Genomic DNA, 6,505 nt, shown 5'->3' on the forward strand with positions numbered 1-6,505 from the left:
AATGGAGCGCTACGATCGTACCTCTACATCTACAATGCAGATGACCACTTGACGCGGGTGCTTCACACTGGCAATTAGTCCCGCCATACCCCGTCATACATTATGTTTCACAACGTGGGGCCCAATATGGACCCCTGTGGAACTCCGGCGGTGACGGGTCGTTCGACGGGGCCCTCGTTGGTTTCGAAGAGTAACAGTCGATCTTCGAAATAACTTCTTATGATGCGCTGTAAGACCATAGGAACTCCCTTAGCCAGCAAAGCTCCAGCAATGGACTGTCAGCTGGCCGTAATAAATGCATTGCGGACGTCCAGCGCGACTAATAGGAAGCATTTATCCCTTCGATTCGTGCGGTAAAACGACATCGCTGCGTCCTTTCCTGAAGCCGAACAGGCAGTCGGAAAGCTTCGGCTCAATGCGATCTTCTAGGTGCTCATTCAGCCGGTTTAGGATAAGGCGCTCGAATACCTTCCTCAGTGCATCAAGCATGCACAGGGGGCAATACGAGCCGCTCTCTCCCGGAGGTTTCCCTGGTTTCGGAAGAAGTACCAAGCGCTGCGCTTCCATTGCCCCGGGAAAACGGCGCGGTTGAGACAGTCCTGATACAGTGCTCTGAAGACCTCCGGGAACTCCATGATGGCGGTCTTCACGGCAGCATTAGGTATACCGTCCATCCCTGGCGCCTTGCGGTTACTCATTCGACTGGCTATGAGTTTTAGTTCGATCTCAGTTACCGGAGTCACAGGACTGGTCGATGACGTGTCTGACTGTGCTGGATCAGTGTTCTCGGGCCACTCAAAGGATGGGAGTATCGAGGAAAGGTCGGACACAATAAGCTCAAGTCTATCTCGTTCCGTCTCTAGTGGCGTCCGGCGAGGCGAAGCTCCTTTCCTTCAGATCCATCGTTCTCTGCACGCGTTCTCTCGCTGCTTCGCAGTCCTTGCGAAGTTGCGCCAACTCCAGTGTCGACCAATACATATCGGCATGCAGGTCTCGGTGGAGTTTAGATGTGCGCTGCATTGTTTGATCGCACGCTTTCAGCATAATTGCGACCATGGTCTCATGCGTGACCGCACGCTGCTCGAATCGTTGTGAGCGAAGTGTCTCTATGAATGTTTCAGCGGAAAATTGTGTTGTTTTCCACCTCCTACAGGCGTGCTGAAGGCGATTTCGAGATGGTGGAGTAACGTTGCTCTTTTGTGAAGACTGATGGTCTGGTTGCAGTCCTATTTGCTGTGGCTGTGTTCGCTGTCCGGATGATGCTGATGCTGTTGGCCTAACAGAATAGAATACATATCGGTGGTCTGATGCCGTATATAGAGGGCTCACTGACCAACTATCATCGTGGGTGATAAGCGAGCTCGCGAAGGTAACGTCGATGAGACTTGATCTGGTCTCATCATAGCTCCGAAACGTAGGGGTGACACCACGATTTATCACATGGAAATCCAATTGCTCCTCTCTCATTGGATCTAATGTTTCCCCACTCCTCATGCCATGCGTTGATGACTTTTGCGTGGGAACAGGCTTCGAGCTCCACAGCTTCCAGGAAGCACTCATACTAATTGACGTTGAGGCGAGGACCTTCACTGACACAAGGTCCGAAACATCACTAGTCCATACCCGTTGGATTGGATATTGGCCAGTGTCAACTATTGCTACGCTCTTCAGCGGGTCAAAAGCCCACCTTCCGTTGTTCTGTGGGGGCCAGTACAGTTCAGAGAGCACGAAGACATCAATCCGTTCTTCACGGGCGGTCTGGAGCACCAGATTCTAGCCATCATGGCCGCTGCCCAGATTCGCCTGCAGCACCCGCATTACAGGGAACATCGCAATGTTGGACGGACGCATGAGTTGTGGCGGGTAAGCGGGTCAATATGCCTTACGATGACCTCGTTCATCTCCGTTACCACACGGGCCACTCCCATTGAACCAATAATTTCTCGTACGTACAAGCACCAATGCTGAATCCGCAGATTTGCTGATCTTTATTGTCAGTAGTTCAGCCCAAGTGCGGTTTCTAATACCGAAGTGATCTTCGAATGTCTTGTGCAACGGATCTTCGTGGATCACTCGTTGGATCTGGCGATACACGCTCTCCCAGGTTTGACTGTCTTGGGGGGTTACCTCGATGAGATCAACCTTAGGCCGACGCTGCGTCCGCTTTTGGTGCTACTGTTGTTGTTGTTGCTGCTGCTGCTACTGTTGTTGTTGCTGCTGCTGCTGCTGCTGTTGTTCCTGTTGCTGAGCGGGTGGCTTACCGGTGCTCCACAAGCGGTATTTGCGACGAACAACCTCGGAGAAACTGCCCTGTTCATCACCCTCGTCAGAGTCGGTTAGTTGCACCACATTGGCGCGCGTTGATTTGGACGACGTGGAATGTTCGGGCTCCTGCTGCTGTCTAGTCTTTTGTTGCTGCTCCTGATGGTGCTGCTTTTGCCCCTGCTTCTTGCCAATGGCTTGAACCAAGAGCGCATTCAACGACTCGCACTCGCGTTGATGGTCAGCCCGAAGCTTCTCTTCCCGATGTTCAGCTTCTTGTTGCCACCTCGCGAGCAAGAGACGCGTCTGCGCCATCTCCTCATGTAGGCGCGCGTTCTCCGTCTGTGATATAGCGAGCATAGCCTTCATCGCTTTCACCGCTTCACGGAGCTCAAACAAGTCCGGGAAGTAGCTGACTTCGTAGTGCCAGTTATACTAGGACGCTAGGAAGCCAACACGATGCTGCTAATTGTCTTTACCATGGTTGCGGTACATGCTCTGGTTTGGAGGCCGTGTGATCGAGTGTTTGATATTGTGATGGATTTTGCCTTATCTGGTTTTCTTATGAACCGTAGTAATGTCTGATTACCACCGGCGCCCCTAGATAGAACTCCATTCGCCGGCTCCAAACGCTGCCGATATTACACCGGTCGCCAACTGCCGATTCAAAAAGGCCCCACACCTTCTGGATCCTCGGACAGATCGTATAAAATAAATTTTATCTTTCAATCCTGCGGCTTGTTTTGATTTCCTCCCAGTTGTGTGCCGTGTGTGTATGTGTGAATGTTATTGAATTTGCGCAATAATATTCACCTATTTATACTGTGCTATTCAGCTGTACCGGCGAACTCGTTCGACGAGAAACATTCGTCGCTCATGAGTGGACAGGGTTGTACCGCTAGGTTGGCCAGTACAAAATCTTCACGGTTTTCTAATTTTTGATCTAGAGGGCTATGAAATGAGTGAAAATGAGCGTCGCAGCGAACGTTCCCAGGAACGAACGAGTTCGCCGGTACGGCTGATTGCATCGCTCTCACATAAATTTCACCTTTCTCTAGTAAAGATTACCAATAACAATCGACTTTTTTGTATCTTGGATCTACAACAATAGCTTTTATTAATATTAAGTAATATTGTACACACGGACCATACGATACGTCCTTTGCCTTAGCCGGTCGGGAGAGTAGAGAACGATCTGTCCCTAACAGATCGACAACCACAAACCTTATGCAATTCGTCCAGTAGCCGCGTGTGCCTTAAATATCCTCAATTGTGCACCAGTCCGAAACACAAAATCATTGATGCTCGCTTTCAAGCAAATGTCATTTACACCGATTTAAAAGCCGCCTTTGACAGGATATTTCACGTCATATTACTAGCAAAACTCGACATACTTGGCCTTCCAGATCCTCTAGTTGCTTGGCTGAGATTATACCTAATGGATGGTTCCGTTAGGATGGTCCCCCATCTATCTAGATCCCTCCATGCTTCTTCTGGCGTCCCTTCCACGATCCACGATCCACGTTCTACGCGGACGACACCAAAATCTTTCGGCAAAATCCAGGGACCAGACGACCATCGCATACTCCAGGCTTCACTAGAAGAATTCGATAACTGGTGCACGCGAAACTCCTTAACCATTTGTGTTTATAAGTGTGTTACCATCACCATCAGCCGTTCGCGCCAGTGTATTTCGACTACACACTAAACGGGCAAACTTTGCAGAGAGTCGATTGTGTCAAGGACTTGGGTGTTTTCGTCAACGCGAAACTCACGTTTGAGCAACACCTTGATCACGTTGTGACAAGATGCAGTCAATTGTTAGGTTTAGTCGTTAACATGACTCGCGAGCTCTCTGACCCAATCTGCACCGAAACTCTTTATTGTGCTCTTATTCGGTCAGTGCTGGAGTATGACAGCGTTGTGTGGTGGCCCTCCTCTGCTCGGGGGGTTGCGCGCTTGGAGACTATCCAGCGTAGGGCTTCCCCAACTCGACGACCGAATACGAAATGCTATGCTGGCTTTTATCGTTGGGCTTCTCAACGGTAGCATCGATTGTCCGGTTTTGCTCTCGTCGATACAGCTATACGTGCCTGCAAGAACCATCCGCCCTAGGGCGATGCTATCCATCCCAGAGACAAAGACCGCCTTCGCCTCCCGAGACCCGTTTTTGCGTATATGTCTTGCTCTGAATGCGGCATCTGATGCGTATGAGCCCGGCATGACGATAGCAAATGTGTTGAGTTGTATTAATTTACTTCGCGCCTCTCGCCAGAATCTTTAGCGTCTTGTTATTGTTGTGTAAAGCGTGTGACTATTTGTGTTATATTCCTACCACTTACATATATCGAGTGGGCTTAAGAGGTCCGTCGATCATTTTAATAAATACACAAATATACAAAATATACAAATCTCTTTATCCCGAAGCGCGTCGATCGTGCTTTCACGCACACGGTCGCCTAACATCGGGCGCATGACGAACTCTGTCAAGGCTTGTACAGGGTGGCTCTTAACACACTTTAAAAATTCAAACGTAAAACTGGCTCTTGGTGTGTCTGAGATGGAGTTTGGAGGAGAAGGAAGAACCACGAGCTTGCTTGTGTCTACATGAATGAGAGGCTGCAGCCAGAGACCGAGCATCCTGGAGATTAATTAATGAACGGGTAGAAGAGAGAGATTGTTGTAATCGTCTTAGTTATAAAAACAACAATCTATATTCGTTTAATGTTAGTTATGTTGTTAGTGTTACATGCGGGAAATTTAACCGTAATTACGACCGTAGTGATTAATCCGCCAAGCCATATTACAATAATCAAGGTTGAAAGAATTCGACGGAATAAAATGTTGAACTAAAAGACGTTTTGTAATTTTATACGAATAGGTTTTTCCCATCTTTCGAAATCAGGCAATTCCTTTCTCGAGCCGTATTTAATATTGCGATGGCAATTGACCACAACTATTCTACTATTAAAAGCACAACGCTTAACTTCAGTAACCCACTATACAGTTCATTTATAATCGAAAAGTCAAGACATTTTGTTGTATTTATTTACACTATACTTATGAATTACACTAAACTGATTGAATTAATAGTTCACAACAGAAGCATATAGCGTATCTAATAATGGGGGCCTTCGCGATTCTAGTTAGTTTTTTTGTATGGAGTTTGACAGTTGGAGGCTGAAATCATGTAAACAATCCATACAAAACCACACCAAGGTGTTATAAATGACAAGGTGAAGTTGTTCAGAGCAAAATGACATTTCTCGACTTGACATTTCTCTTCCGGGGGCTCCGGTATAAAAATCGGGGAGGGCTGGTGCGGGGTAATGAAATTTGTATGCAGAGAGTGACAGATGTCCCCCACAATGTCGCCCAGCAAAAGCGATAAAAATCAACCTTCTAAATACATTATCCTTGAACCACACAAAAAACTAGCCTGCGATTTTCAGTCTAGAAAATTTTAGCCTAAAAGCTAGAATTAGATTCGAGTACCTCCTCGAAAACGCGGGTTTGTTTACATTTATCCCAAGGTGCATTAAAGAAATCAGGTGATCGAATCTGGAATCAAAGTGTATGTAGTCCAGGTGGTCTCATAGCATTTTTTATAACCAAATTTGAATAAAACTTTTTGACAGGATGGGTGAACAATTTTGTTCAAACAAGCTTTCTGGAGGCTTGACGAATACTCAAAACACTCTTAAACCCTTCATTCAGAAGCAGAAGCGATAAAAATCAGCCTTCTAAATTCATACACCTTGGGATAAGCCCACCTGTATATTATACTCACTTAGATAGCTGCTCGAAAACTGCTATACAATGCAAACAGCTGACAAGCTGAAATTTCAGCCTACGAGCTTCAAACGGAAAGGGCCCCAATATTGATCTTCAACAAGCCCATAGAGTGCTAAGTTGTTTCTGTAGGGTTGAAATTATAATTTACCGGAGTGTCTAATTGTCTGGTAGAGCACTTTAATTGGCCATAAGAATAGCGTTATTCCAGGGACCGATAAACGGTGTTCAATGAATTAATGCGGAAGGCTTAACGCGTCGTGCTGCACAAGTATTTAGTTGCGTAAAGTAGATCACAGTAGAGGTGTGCCAAATGAACCAGAACCGTATGGTTCAATCAGTTTACATGAAAATATTAATGAACCGGTTCACAAGAAAAGAACGCTATGGTTCTTTTGATATATCAAAATAAAAAATCGTGAAACTGAGTGCAATCATTCATGATCATTTT

This window comes from Anopheles arabiensis, chromosome 2 (assembly GCF_016920715.1).
Source record: "Anopheles arabiensis isolate DONGOLA chromosome 2, AaraD3, whole genome shotgun sequence".
NCBI classification, from domain to species: domain Eukaryota; kingdom Metazoa; phylum Arthropoda; class Insecta; order Diptera; family Culicidae; genus Anopheles; species Anopheles arabiensis.